Source organism: Petromyzon marinus, chromosome 18 (genome assembly GCF_048934315.1).
Source record: "Petromyzon marinus isolate PM22_M1 ecotype Great Lakes invasive population chromosome 18, UKy_Petmar_22M1.pri1.0, whole genome shotgun sequence".
Taxonomy (NCBI): Eukaryota; Metazoa; Chordata; class Hyperoartia; order Petromyzontiformes; family Petromyzontidae; genus Petromyzon; species Petromyzon marinus.
The window spans coordinates 11,700,891-11,714,567 of record NC_133684.1 but is presented as its reverse complement, the minus strand read 5'-3'; the positions used below and the strand labels follow the sequence as shown (position 1 = coordinate 11,714,567).

General features: G+C 42.1%; 1 protein-coding gene across 3 annotated transcripts in view; it reads left to right on the top strand.

Moving 5' to 3' along the window:
• CHST10 (carbohydrate sulfotransferase 10) overlaps positions 1–13,677 on the top strand; it is an 83,535-nt gene that overhangs the window by 35,061 nt on the left and 34,797 nt on the right. The window lies entirely within an intron of this gene.

The following is a 13,677-nucleotide window of genomic DNA, read 5'->3' as shown; positions in this document are numbered from 1 at the left end:
GGAAATAACCAGGGAATCCTGCTATGTTACTGATAAGACTATTGACATACGTTGGGAAATAGTTATTGCTAAACAGCTCATTACGGGCAAAGGTTTTGTGGGCGTTTGTGCATACAGTATCAGCCTTGGGTCAGGTTGAGATCCGTTGTGGAGAGCAGTTTGTTGGCCTTTCGAGTTGCCAATCAGGCCAAGAAAAATCCTCACTTCAAGCTTGAAGGCCAACATGACATTTTACATTTCTTATAGATTTCTTCATTTTACACTTGATAGCCTAACTTATGTTTTAACAACTGACTTTTAAATGTTGAGTTTGTCATTTGCAATTTGTCCCGATCAAATGTATATGCTGCAGTTTAGATACAGCAATTATATAACTTTCAGGGGTTTAAAAATGTGCATTTATATACATTTCTTCAGCGCTTGTTACATATTTAATACATTTAGGAATCTATTCCCTCAAGCTTATGATCATTATTTTATGAGCAAGTCTACTTGTATATTTTGTATTTTACAGTACACTAACTCGTTGGAACCAGTGCTTGACACTCATTTAATTGATGGCAAATGAAGTGCGATTTTTAACGGGAAGTTGGAATTATATGCTTAACGTTATCGTTACCCTGCGTGCGCACACACTTGTTTTCAACAACATCGACACAGGTATCAGTAAACGTAAGTGAACGTAACCACGTAGAAGCTTCGATTTCCCACTTTGTGTGTATATATTAATAGGGGATCGGTAGTGTAGCAGTTAGCGCGCTGCGATACAAACCCTGTGACCAGAGTTCGATTCCCGCTCGCGGCCAAAACAAATGATTATCTGAATCTGTCTTGGGCCTCCCTTCGGTCGACTCAGCCTGAAATGAGTACCTGGTGTGTTGTGTAAGCAACGCCACTGGGGATACAAAGGTGGTCGGGCGTCGTGCTGGTCACCTTGTGTACCATTCCGGCCTTCATAGGTGCTCACTAACAGCACTTGCCCCTACAGTATGTTATGCTATATGGGGAATCTTTGTCTTTATATTAGAGCAACACTTTCCAATTACAGTACGGTATTTAAGTTATCGATTATTTAAGTATTCGATTGCTTTGCCAATTATCGGTTCGATTACTTGACTATAATTGGAACAGGAGGTGATGGGCGTTTACTTGGTGACAATTTGCAAAATCGGCTGCGTCACGCGAGAAGCGGCTTGTAAGGGGATTTCCTGCCTTCGGGAGACAGGACGTTGAGACCACTGCCATTTTTTTAAGGGGAGTGATCAGTTTAAGTTGGGGCTGTAATCCTGGAAAACACGACTTAAACTGATACGACGTTAACTGGTTAGCTATTTCCCATAACGAATAACTGAAATACAGGAGATACGTTCCAGCACTCCAATACTCCGTTTGTAAAGTTTTAATAAAATCACAAACTACAATTTAGTGAGGAAGAATACCTACGATAATCACCCAGGAATGTCTGTCCTTAACGCTCGTGGCGTCACTTCACATCGACCAGCCCCCCTAATTAATAATCATGAACAGGTTACGTCCTCCACATGGACCCGCCCCTCATTCATAATCATGAGCGGGTGATGTCATTCTGCATGGAAAACCCCCCCTCATTAATAATCATGAGCAGGTGACGTCACTCCACATCGAACAGCCCCCCTCATTAATAATTATGAACCGGTGACGTCCTCCAAATGGACACCCCCCCCCCCGCCATTAATATTTATTTGTGGGTGACGTCACTCCACATGGGGGGCGAGGCGCCTCCTCCCCCCTCAGCATCAACTTAAAACCCTCACTACAAAGGCAGAACTCTAACGGCACGTGATCTCCGTAACTCTTTTGAGACAAGTAAAAAGGACATGATTAACAAGGGATTATAACCTTTAAATGAAATAAGTCTGTGTCACCGCGGCCTTACGAATTGCACACGAATGGATGCAATGAATCTCATGTCGCGGTCTGCTTTTCGCTTGCAAGTTTCAGATTTACTGCAATACACTCGTCCTTGGACGGACAAAAGGCTAGTTACACTATACAGTGAGGGAAAAAAATATTTGATCCCCTGATGATTTTGTACGTTTGCCCACTGACAAAGAAATGGTCAGTCTATAATTTTAATGGTAGGTTTATTTGAACAGTGAGAGAATAACAACAAAATCCATGTCAAAAATGTTGTGAATTGATTTACATTTTAATGAGGGAAATAAGTATTTGACCCCTCTGCAAAACATGACTTAGTACTTGGTGGCAAAACCCTTGTTGGCAATCACAGAGGTCAGACGTTTCTTGTAGTTGGCCACGAGGTTTGCACACATCTCAGGAGGGATTTTGTCCCACTCCTCTTTGCAGATCTTCTCCACGTCATTAAGGTTTAGAGGTTGACGTTTGGCAACTCGAATCTTCTGCTCCCTCCACAATTTCTTTGGGATTAAGGTCTGGAGACTGGCTAGCCACTCCAGGACCTTAATGTGCTTCTTCTTGAACCACTCCTTTGTTACCTTGGTTGTGTGTTTTGGGTCATTGTCATGCTGTAATACCCATCCATGACCCATTTTCAATGCCCTGGCTGAGGGAAGGAGGTTCTCACGCAAGATTTGACGGTACATGGCCCCGTCCAACGTCCCTTTGATGCGGTGAAGTTGTCCTGTCCCCTTAGCAGAAAAACACCCCTAAAGCATGTTTCCACCTCCATGTTTGACGGTGGGGATGGTGTTCTTGGAGTACAGTGTGTACAGTGAGGGAAAAAAGTATTTGATCCCATGCTGATATTGTACGTTTGCCCACTGACAAAGAAATGATCAGTCTATAATTTTAATGGTAGGTTTATTTGAACAGTGAGAGACAGAATAACAACAACAAAATCCGGAAAAACGCATGTCAAAAATGTTATAAATTGATTTGCATTTTAATGAGGGAAATAAGTATTTGACCCCCTCTCAATCAGAAAGATTTCTGACTCCCAGGTGTCTTTTATACAGGTAACAAGCTGAGATTAGGAGCACTCTCTTTAAGAGATTGCTTCTGTGCACAGGTGTCTTTTATACAGGTAAGGAGTTGAGATTAGGAGCATACTCTTAAAGAGAGTGCTCCTAATCTCAGCTTGTTACCTGTATAAAGAGAGTGCTCCTAATCTCAGCTTGTTACCTGTATAAAAGACACCTGTACACAGAAGCAATCAATCAGATTCCAAACTCTCCACCATGGCCAAGACCAAAGAGCTCTCCAAGGATGTCAGGGACAAGATTGTAGACCTACACAAGGCTGGAATGGGCTACAAGACCATTGCCAAGCAGCTTGGTGAGAAGGTGACAACAGTTGGTGCGATTATCGCAAATGGAAGAAACACAAAAGAACTGTCAATCTCCCTCGGCCTGGGGCTCCATGCAAGATCTCACCTCGTGGAGTTGCAATGATCATGAGAACGGTGAGGAATCAGCCCAGAACGACACAGGAGGATCTTGTCAATGATCTCAAAGCAGCTGGGACCATAGTCACCAAGAAAACAATTGGTAACACACTACGCCGTGAAGGACTGAAATCCTGCAGCGCCCGCAAGGTCCCCCTGCTCAAGAAAGCACATATACATGCCCGTCTGAAGTTTGCCAATGAACGTCTGAATGATTCAGCGGACAACTGGGTGAAAGTGTTGTGGTCAGATGAAACCAAAATGGAGCTCTTTGGCATCAACTCAACTCGCCATGTTTGGAGTAGGAGGAATGCTGCCTATGACCCCAAGAACACCATCCCCACCGTCAAACATGGAGGTGGAAACATTATGCTTCAGGGGTGTTTTCTGCTAAGGGGACAGGACAACTTCACCGCATCAAAGGGACGTTGGACGGGGCCATGTACCGTCAAATCTTGAGTAAGAACCTCCTTCCCTCTGCCAGGGCATTGAAAAAGGGTCGTGGATGGGTATTCCAGCATGACAATGACCCAAAACACACGGCCAAGGCAACAAAGGAGTGGCTCAAGAAGAAGCACATTAAGGTCCTGGAGTGGCCTAGCCAGTCTCCAGACCTTAATCCCATAGAAAATCTGTGGAGGGAGCTGAAGGTTCGAGTTGCCAAACGTCAGCCTCGAAACCTTAATGGCTTGGAGAAGATCTGCAAAGAGGAGTGGGACAAAATCCCTCCTGAGATGTGTGCAAACCTGGTGGCCAACTACAAGAAATGTCTGACCTCTGTGATTGCCAACAAGGGTTTTGCCACCAAGTACTAAGTCATGTTTTGAAGAGGGGTCAAATACTTATTTCCCTAAATAAAATGCTAATCAATTTATAACATTTTTGACATGCGTTTTTCAGTATTTTGTTGTTAATCTGTCTCTCACTGATCAAATAAACCTACCATTAAAATTATAGACTGATCATTTCTTTGTCAGTGGGCAAACGTACAAAATCACCAGGGGATCAAATACTTTTTTCCCTCACTGTATAGGAAAGTAATTGCAAGCCATTTTCACACACGTATACAAAATAAGACAATAGGTACACATAGTTTCATATGTACATGACATAGGGTATATTTGCTCGCATATACATGGGAGGCAACGTGGCTTGAGTGAGTCGCGGTAGATGGAGAGTAGTCAATTATATATCCAGTAATTACTGAAGTGACAAGTCATTCAGGTATGTTTTGCAAGGTGGCGGCAGACATGGGCGAATGACAATATATTACGCAGCAGAGTACCAACTACGCTGCTCACAGCAGAAGTAAGCAGGTGCAGAACAAAAACACGACTTGGTAGTGAGAGATCGAGCAACTTGCAAGTGACAGTAAATAGTTTTGACGACGATGGAAAACTGATCAATGGGCTTAAACTGGTAACAATGTCCCCCTATTTGCCAACGACGACATTAAAATGATCATTTGTAAACTGATACGAATTAAACTGGTCATTGCCGGTACAATAAGGCCCAATTATTCGTCAACAAATCTACTTCATTGCCGAATCATGGTTGCTCTAAAACAGGACTCACAAATGCAGTGTATGCTATTTGATTCATTAGTAATATATGTACCGTATAACATATCTGCTGTTGCAGGACACCCATTAAATAGAGCCGAACAACTTATTGGGCCCTTCCTGTTGAAATAAATCTATTTATCATGGTTTAAATCCAAAGTAGCACGTTAACTTCCTGCGTTTGAATGTTCTAGCAAACAAAATTGTGATGAACAAGGCGGGTTGTTTATGCGCAATGTAGCTTAGCTGTAACAACACACATTCTGTCAATAATGTTTTCAGTTTCCTGAAATTTTCCCTTATGGTCCGTGGAAATGGTATTACATTTCCACGGACCAATGAGATTATTGATTTCGGTTTTTTTCCAAACGTTAGGTAATTTTGAGAATTGGGCTGGGATATTGGCCGGAACATCTTTTCCTATAATTTGTGAATCATGCGAGGTGTTTAATGTGGACACAGACGGCGAGAGCTTTTTTTTACAGTTAAACTAGTTTTTTTGAAGTTACATTTTGCCACCTTTCAAAGCTCCCAACTGCTCCCAGTGCCAAGTGGTCACATGGAAGGTAGGGGTACCCCAGGTTCTGAACCCAGATTGCTGTGACTTGGACCCCCTTTTCAGTAACCGTCACCACCATTTCCACTGCAGACCAAGCCCAGACGTATTTCTTGGTTGGCCTTCTATGTCTGTCTAAACTGTGCAGTGCCTTGTGTAATAAAGTTCAACACGAAGCTGGTACAGGAGCTCAGAACAAATAAATTGCTGCAACTGAAACACAGGGGCCAATTCCTTGACTATCCAGGTTAATTCTCGATAGTGGACAACACTACCTTGTATCTAAGTAACCTTGCCATCGATGGTAAAAAAAATCTAGTCCCAAATTGAGTTGCACATGTGAGAAATTTGAAATTTGACCTCGTACAGGTAACAAAAATTACTTTGAAATAAGATCCGTGCCCATTTTCTGTGAAATCGCCATCATGTAATGTTGACAAATGCCTCTGGTTCGACCTCGCATAATTTCCAATACCAGCCAGGAATTAAACAAACCCCAGCACTGTAGTGCATTACATGGCACAAGTGTAGTGACTGATTGGCACTGTGTGGTGCCGAGCTTACGAAGCCACGGCGGATCATGTGTTGGCACTATGTGTAGCCTGCTTACTGGGCGTAGTACCAGCCGTAGTGGGGCTTCGGTGAGCGCTGGTCAGCGCGGAGGCACCACGTACAGTGTGCGGTGCGGGCTCCCGGTGAGGGAGCGAGAGGGAGTATCAGGTAGCCAGGGTTACGTTGGGGCATGATACGCTGGTTGACCTGCCGACACGTGACCGGATGATATTGGAGGGTGGCCACCAGTGGATGGTGGCTGCTGAGCGGTCACCGGTGGATGGGGGCCCCTGGGTGGTCACGTGGTATAAAAGAGCTCTCAGGGAGCCTTCGGGAAAGAGCTTGAGAGATCTAGAAGGTGGGCGGGGCGAGGGGCGGAGCCAGCCCCAACCCTGGCCGATTTATCAGGGGCCCCGTGAGGGGCTCGGGGTTCTTCGTGTTGCTGGTGATGAAGATCCACGTCGGGTAAAAGAAGCCTCTAGCCACACAGTCCGGGACCCAGCTTGTGGTCTGGGCCGGGATAGCGAACCGTGTCTAGTTCTGCCGTAGCGTGGCGAGATGAGCATTCAACACCCAAGTGTAGTGTTATGTTTAGTTATTGAATTGCTTTCAAGACAACGTCTGCAACTCAGTTGGACTCACTACACAAGTGACAGCAATATGCGCTCTTTACAGCACCGAATTACACCATACAGCAGCAGAAATGCAGTGCACTACGTAGCACAAATTACCGTACAATGAACACTATCGTAAAATACTTGCAATAGAGGCAGTTTTTTATTATGCGTGTGAACGTGCATTTAATTTTCTGGTCCCAAATGTTTTTTGTTTGAATAAGTCTACATAAAAGGCGAATCGCGCTGACAATTTAAAATATATATAACTCTTAAAAAAATTATAAACGTCCAGATGGCAGTGGTAATGATTATCCATTGGACGACCGGCTTAGTGGCACAGGTCACGGATATCCTGGGTGAGGGGAGTAGAGAGCGGAGGTGGTGGTGGAGGAGGAGCTGCCGCACTTGTAATCAGTAGCGTTAATTGTGGGAAAACAACTGTCGTCCGTTGTTGAGACGCGAGCCAACAGAATGTTGTCACTACGACCCTGTCTCAAGAGGCGTCATCGCTTGATGTGTGAAGGATGAGCGTTTGATTTCCCGGATCAAGTTTTTCATGGTATTGGAGTCACGGTGTTGGGGTTTTTTTGTTCATTGAAAATTAACTTTTAACTTGTAATTGGCATTTTAGTGAATGTCAGTTCCAAAAATTAAATCGTTTTGTTCATTATGAATAACCTGGTATCGTGATCTTAACTATGCATCACTACAATATTTGCTATTTTTCATGTAATACTGTTACCATGATGTGTTTCACATGTATGGAATTATAATGAAATACGATTGCTTCTACCCCCCCCTCGCTCCTTTCAGCCATCCCTGTTGTTGCCCACCGGGAGTGTATTGTATTATTCACCACCCCCCAGTGATGCCAAGTGGAAGAGGACTTGGGCACAATGTCTGTCACGGGTTCTAAATCAGGCATCTGGGGATTTCGCAAAGGAAGCTTCCACCATGAGAGTGCCATACATCTAGATTATAGTTTCTTTATTATATATTTGCAGAGCTATTGTTTTTAAATCTAGATTTAAAACTCATTTCTATAGAACTGAATTTTGTGTTGAGTATGTTGTCCTTCCCCGCACCTCTGATTCACGCGGTTGGCTACGTACAGTGCAAAAGAAGTTCAACCATACATACATAAAAAGCTAAGCGGAATCCGGACTTTTGGGTCAATCCGTATGGGTGTGGCATGACCGTTAAGTTGAAAAGCTCGCTTTCGGCCACCGTAAAATTCAGTGTGTACGCTCCAGTTAGCAACACGGAAGTTCTCATTGTTAAGGAAGCTTATTGGTGAACCTGAGCCTGCAAGGGTGTGACAGTAGATGGTTGTGTATGAGGGGGCATTAACATAAAGATGTGTCTCATGTAAACCACAGGCCATATTTTGCTTGCATCGTGATGACCCCACAGGGACTTTCGTTTCATCCCTAGAAATAAAAACCTCAGCACTGTGGATTCTAGCTGTGCCATGGAAACCTTCCCATGGCTGCCATATTGCAATTACGATTAAGGGTTTTTTATTTTTACATCTAATCAGAGTGTGCATCCTCAGGTATCTGGAGACAGTAGAGATCCCCTTGCCCCCATGGGTATTTTAATGATAATTCGAGAAGAATAGTTGTGCTGTATTCATTACGAAGCGTAATCTGTTGCTACTTGCTCCGAACAAAACGCTTCAATGCCATAGACACTTTGATATTGAAGCTTTGCCATTTGCACTGCTCCGTTGATGCGATGCTATTGATAGTCTTTTATTTAAAGATTGCAGCACACCCCAGTGGCCCCTTCACACTTATCTCCAAGTCCAAGGTTCGGCAGCTGTGACCTGGTATGAGCCTCTGCCGTGGTGCTGTCGGGTGATAACGTGCCGTAAGATAATCATTCTGAGTGGATGTCTCTTGATCTGGCGCGTTAGGTTCGTGTGAGGTCGTGTCTTTGTCCAGTTTTAATGACAAATCGCCTCAAACTGTGAACAATTGGCAAAACCTACCTAAAATAACGTTTCTGATTCTGCATATTGCCAATATTTACTCAACAAAAATGGCCAAACCTCAACTATTCTCTGCAGTTACAATCGATTCACCCAAAACATAGTAATTCACGACAGTGTCACTGCTAATGTTACTGCAGAACACCGTAGTAAACCGCGTGCCAAGATTGACATACAAAAAAACCCGCCTCTTGTCTAGATTCCAGGCAGCATCATGATGGAGACGTTTGCAGTCTTGTTGTTGATATCTGTCTTTCGGCGTTGAGGCCTCCGTTAATGTGCCGCTCGGCCTCGTCTTGTCAACATAATTTGTGGCCATGAACATCAAGAGTCGGAGGAAATTGTTTGATGGGTAATTGATATATTAAAAATGTGTTCACATACAGAGCTCCCAAAAGACCAAGCGCTTAAAAGCAACGATGCGCGGCAACCAACATTTCTGAGGGTATCCTTGCGAGAGCCATTTTATCCCGCCAACATTAAATCGTATATTCAAAGCCGTTTCCGTGCCAAAAATTCCGTGCAGAAAACGGCACAACTCCGGACCGTAAACATTTTACGTTATTAATAACCTTTACAGGTAATCATGCGTGAAGCTGTTCCATGATGTTTACATTTATGTAAGTTACACGTCAGGGTTAAGGTCCATGCTTTTCTCGGTTCTGTATGCACTTGTTCATTTTCGACTGGGTATCGTGACCAGCATAATCAAGAGGCCTTTTAAGGTGTGTAAACGCATTCATTTCATTTCGCCCCCCCCATTTCCTTTAATAAAGTAACATTGATTACCATAATCAATGTAGATATGACGATAAAATAATGCAGCGCTCTATGCTCAAAAGACAGAACATGTGGTTAAGATGGTAAAAATTGTACGGTCACATAATCCTGTCACAGAATTATGTCACATTTAGTATAAGAATAATTCTTTGGATAATGGCCCTCACTACAATCCAGAATGGGTCATAAGCAGCTTACTTATCAACCTTGCTATTAACAATTGAGATATATTGTTGCATTCCAAAAGTCTATATAAACCATGAAGTTAATACTACACAATCTAAATATACACATTGCATATGAAGATATTCTTAAAAGATATATTTTTTGATAGTTTTATGGCACACCGGTGTTTTGTATGCGTGTATTGTAAATAGAGTCACGGCTATGACAGGAGGCCATTGTATTGTAGATAGTTTACTTTATATGTTGCTATGATAAGGATTGACTCGACCACACTCAAAGCAACCCGATTTGACAAAAACTATAGCCACGACAGCTCTCGTTTAGACTCTGTGAGCATCGTCCGATGTAAAGGTCTAAAGCAACATGAACATAATCAACAAACCTGTTACATTCAGTAAAAGGTGAATAATTCGGCCAGGCTGCACGCTGAGTGAAAGCCACCCTGCACGTTAGTCATGCAAGCTTTAACGGAGAAATACAATACTGGATGTCTCTAGCAATTTTATCGAGATGAGTAAAGGAGATATCGGTCTATCACCTTGAGCTATGCTGTGAACACTCTTGTATATTGCAATGACACCTAGGTATTCTTATCTGAGGATACATCCATCGAGCCAAGGGACAAAATCATTAACCGTGTTGTGGCCGCTGGAATTGCTGATACAGCCAATTTTAAGAATAAGGACTAAATGTCACGAGGACCATATGCGTATTAAGGTTTAATCATAATGGCAATTAAATGCCCCTTTTTAAAACTACATTAAAACCTTTAATGCTTGAATTATGAACATGGTCCATTTTCTTGTTTTGTGGAAGGCCATTAAATTAGAATTCTGCTTGAAAAACACATTTGCAGAGCAAATTAAATATTTATCAGGTGGAACCAATTTGGCCTGCACCGGATTGAGCCACTCTCAGAGTTCAACCACATTTACAGCAGCAACTTTTCACACCAACCGGTATCCACAACCTTCCCAAATAGGTAATTTTCTTTGCGATGTTTTGGGGGGGGGATGAATGCGACGCCTTGGAATGTATAATCTTATGGTGGGCTTAGACTGATTTTCAAATTTGAAAATCACGTCTAAATATCAGCTGTTTATTTGGCACACATCCCACACCTAGGCCCGTATTCAATTGGAGTAGAACTGAGTTATCTGAAACGGAATTTATGCAGTCATCCAAGCATTTTGTATACCAAGGCCTCAATAAAACACATTTAGAAATAATAAAATAATAATTTACAAACATTGAACAGCTGCATATTGCTTTTAGAAAGTTACATGATGAAGAATATTGGCCTAAACGGTCATGTTGATGTGATATATTCTTGCTTGGATATGTGGAATAATGTACAACTCGCCCCACAGTTCCCTGAAGGCCGCAGAGTTAGTTCCCTCACTGCTCGTGATTTATTTCAAGGACCCTGCGAGAGAGCCTCTTGTGATGTTCATTACAGCCTCACACACTCCCCTCGGCACTAGCTAAATACATCATTTCATTTCACAGGATGCACTGCTGAACTTTAAAAGATTCATCTCACCATTTTTCCAATACATTACAGTTATGTAAAAAGGTCATTCTGAAGAGAAACATTGTCCGTCCTGCAAGCAATCCACAGTCACAAGTTGCATGAGCTCCTTTTCCCTTCTGTATGAAAATGCAGTACATATTCACTCTCTTTAATCCGCACTCTGCTTTGCCATGTGCGTAGACCAATTCCTTCACGTGTCCTAACCTACAAACATGTGTCCATCTCTATGTTTGTTGTTTTACCCATAACGCTTAACACGCTCCAAGCCTTGCAGTTTTCATCTTCTTTGGTTCTTTCGGTAACGTCACGTAGAATGAGAATAAAATAATAAAATAAGACAATAACATTCTTACGACGTTTCGGCCACAACACAAGTAGCCTTCAGGTGAAAGAACAACTGTCGGGACGACAGAGCTTGAATGAACGCTGTTAAGATTCGTAGCGTCTTTTAAGCTTGGTGAGAGGCGTGGAGAGCCTTGACAAAGGAGTTTACCTATCAAAGCAGGAGAATTTAGCATTGAAATAGCTGAGGGATTAGGTTGTGACAGAAATAGCTGTGTTAAAGTCAAAGTTTACATATCAACAGAGGCATTTAGTATATGGACGCTAAAGGCCTCCAACGACCAACTATCATAAAGTAAACCGATGTGAAAAAAAAATCTATATTACATCAATATAATAAATGTACTTAATATATTCTTCAATAAGCTGAGCTATTAATCACAAAGCAACTGGATATACACTACACTATATAATGAATACCATATAGTAAACCAATAAAAAACCAAAATATAAGCTCCCTCAATGTTATCAATAAACTCTATATACTCTCCTATCAGCTAAGCCACCAACAATAAGTCGTTATATATCAATGCCATATGGCGAAAAATGGTGTTTTTTTTCTTTCCCCTCAACGCCAGCACCACGGACAGCGACGTTCAGGCGGACGAGTCAATCCATGCTCGGAACGGGGGAGGGGGAAGAGGGAAACAACTACAATGCGCTGTTATAGTCCACTTATGGCTCATGCTCACAATGAATATGATCAGGTCATGAGAGATGCCTACTGCAGTCACAACTTTAATGCAGGCCTATCCAAATTTTCGGCATAATTGCAATTATTTCGTACGTTTCTGACGAGATCTAGACATCGTAAATTTCACATACAAGATAAGTATTTAACGTCTGGTATAGATTCATCCGAATCAAAAGTGAAAATGCCCATATTGTTGAAAATGCACACTAACAAGTCCATTACTCCATGGGCACGGGTTGCCTTGTTATAGATTGAGCTGACCTAAGGAAGGTGACTTGTTTCGATACTGTGGAACAGAAACTAGAACTGGGACAATTAGTCAACTAAAGTTGCTGAATCGATAAAAAAAAAGTTGCTGAATCGATTTTAAAAAAATGTCGGCTGCCACCACAGGCGACATCCATCCTTCACCTCCCGTCCAGTGGCACGCGTAGGAAGAAATGAGAGGGTTTGTTAAGCTGTTAGCTCGTTCTTAGAATTAGTCGAATGGTTGAAATGATAATCGGTAGAAATCATCGATTGCTTACATAATTGGACAGCCCAGTTGGAATTGAAATTAGTATTAAGTTATTCAGATTGCGGTAAAAAATGAAAGCATTAAATACCAGTGCAAGCAGCAGCTTATGCTGTCATGAACCACTAGAGGACAGTGGTACAATATCAGGTCACTGCTGCTTGAATGTAATTCAGGGTAAAGGTATTTTGGGAAATGTAAAAAATAAAGATGTGTTTCAAATTCATTGCGAATGTCCGAGAGAGCTGTCCAGATAAACCATCGAACCCCACATTGTTCAGGTGTTGATTTTCCTTGTCACATTTAATTCTCCCAAAGCGGTCAGTCCCAACTCTCAGCCTATTTATTTCATCATTTGATCTTGAGTTGCGTCCTTACAAAATATGTTGCACACTCGAAGTGAAGGACGTGGGCAGAATGCTCCAAATTGAGGGAAAACACATTTATTGTGGTAATCTGTAAAATGCAACAGCACGTTTATCACACAGCAATTTTCAAGCGAGTCGCTATTAACCACATGACTGGTGTACCGGTCAGATTACTCTAACATTTTCCCTTAAACCCATTCCACTACTGATAACCATCTTTGTCTTTAATCATAACCTTTACACTTCACTATTATAATATTACTTTAATCCTAAACTGTATGCCTATCTATACCATCCACTTATATTGATATCTTACACCCATCTGTACTGTGTGCACTGTATAAGTACTGTACTTGTTACCATTGTACAACTTACTACTGTACATGTCTTCTTTGGTTCTTTCGGTAAAGTCACGTAGAATGAGAATAAAATAATAAATTGATAAAATAAAATAACAATAATATTCTCACGACGTTTCGGCCACAACACAAGTGGCCTTCTTCAGGTGAAAGGAACAAACCTGTCGGGACGACAGAGATACAATGAACGCTGCTAAGATTCGCAGCGTCTTTTAAG